Raw genomic sequence first — 2,470 nt, forward strand, 5'->3', positions numbered from 1 at the left:
TTGTAATAATTTCAATTTTGACATGTTTTTTTAAAAATTATTTCAAGTTTCTTAATTATTACAATTAAATTTGTAATATCAATTAAAGTACCTAGTAAATTTATTTCTGCTTGGATTTTATTTTTACAAATTCAGCTCCAAATTGTAATTTTTATTATTTTCACTTACGAAGCAAAGGGCTAGTGTGATAAATTGTAAATATCGTTTTAATATTTAGGTAAATTTTCATTTTTCATTTTCTTCATGTTGGTTTGTACAAACTTTTATACTGCACGATATTGACATTATTATTGTGTATTATGTGAAATTTTAAGGGCATCAAACAATGATATGAAATATATATAGATGGTGTCCATGGAATAGTCGCCCCCCCCTCATTACTTCATGAGAAGCGGAGTGTTCATTTTTTAATTCTAATGATTTTACCAAAAAATTTTGTTTTTTTTTATGTACTGCAATAATTGTTCAATTAATTAAAAATTGTAATTTTAAAACACATTTTGTTGTAGTTGTGCAATATTGCCTATATTTCAAAAATATTACTGTATACCTATACAAACTAATTCTTAACTCATTTTATATTACCATTTCTTATCACATATAAATCCGGACAATATTTACCACAATTGTTCATTTTTATTATTTATTAAAAACACCAACAGTGTTTTGGTAATTAATAAAATACCTAATAACATGTATCAATATTTTGTACATAAATATATGTATTTGTAATGACTTTAGGTACTTGTCAATATTGCGATATTAAATTTCTTTTAAGGTTAACATTTTTGCATCTAAATATTCTTCTCGTTTATTTTTGGATTATTATTAGACTGTCTCTCTGGTTTCGATCGTATTATCAACAGATAGTGACGACTTCGTTAAACGCTTCGACCGTTTCCGCCGAAACTACTTATAAAAACTTGCCTGTTAATATCTGGCAAAACATCTTTATCTTCCAACAAATATGAGCAAAAAAGCTCGTTTCTTTTATTCATGTTGGTATTAATAGCAATTCATTCGGTACGCGTTTGCGATAAACGCCGGTTTGTTCGCGTATTAGTCGGTTGTGTTAATATATTTAAAAGACAAAAGGTAATATTTTATTTATATGCGTGTGTTAATTATGAAATTGGTGCATCTTGGAATGAACAGAAAACGAAGGAAAGAATACAAATAAAAGGTAATAATTGCATGTATTATTTATAGGACAATTGAGTTTATTTGCTATTTACTTACATTATTATAGATTAGCCGTTGTCGTTGAATTTGACAAACTATAATTGGCGAATAAGTCGCTACTGTTATTACAATAATAAAGTAAACAAAGTAAAGTACAATAAGAAAAGTGTATTAATAAACAATTACAATAACACCAGAACAAATAAGATAACAATGAGGCAATTTTGTACAATTAACCGAGGTCGATATTGATCTCGTCACTGATTAAATAGAAAAAAAAAACAGGCCGGAATGGCTAGTAAAAGATATTTGGTCCCCAAAAATAAAAAAAAAATTCAAAATAGTGATTTAATTAAAAAAAAAATGTTGCTTCTATCACACCCTCGCCGGAAGTGGAACCCCGGTCCCTGACTTTGCGCAATATTGCTCTACCATTGAGCGGTAACAGCGGCAGCAACAAATAAAAACATTAAACAAATTAGACCATTGAATCTTATAATCCTTATAAACTTGAAAGTCCTATAAGCCTCTTATTTAGAACTAGTGACCCGCTCCAGCTTCGCACGGGTGCAATGCTGACACTAAATATATTTTTGTTTTGTTTAGATTATTATCGAAAAGGGGAAATCTTCAAGAGATACCCCCTCAACATACTAAATATACTACAGAATGTCTTTATATACAACATTCACAGTTTTTTTGTCATTAGACAATACAAACCGGCCTCCCGGCTGGTACCGCCGCAACCGCTATGTCCCTGCATTTTAAATCTGTAATATCTTCGAAAATATTCATTTAAATTACATGCTGTNTTTTTTTTGTTTTAACGTAACTTGTAGAATGGGCAATAAAATTAAATAAATTATGTGCTCTAGTAATAAACTCATTGAAAAAAAGGGCAGGACTGATGTGAGTTACTGTATTTGTTGGTGCACATAATATGAAGAATAATAACGGTCCCCAGGTAGGTACACACTCTCATACGCAATGCAAATCAAGATACGTCGACACAGCTGAAACGCGATATTGAATGAAACAATAATCGCATTTGTTTCTTGCGGTTCGGTACCATACAGCTTGCTGCGATGTGTATTATAGTTTCGCCTTTCGAAACGGCACGGCGGCCGATTCAACAATAACAACGAAGAATGTTCCAATCTCCGTTATAATAATGAGCTGGAAGTGATACTGTCTATGCCTCACAAGTAAAAGCAGCACTTGGACTTATTAAAAATGTTTTTTTTTTTCGTGCACTGCCTGACCTTGCCCCACCTACAATTAATAACGA

Source organism: Agrilus planipennis, unplaced genomic scaffold, assembly GCF_000699045.2.
Source record: "Agrilus planipennis isolate EAB-ADULT unplaced genomic scaffold, Apla_2.0 scaffold3, whole genome shotgun sequence".
Taxonomy (NCBI): Eukaryota; Metazoa; Arthropoda; class Insecta; order Coleoptera; family Buprestidae; genus Agrilus; species Agrilus planipennis.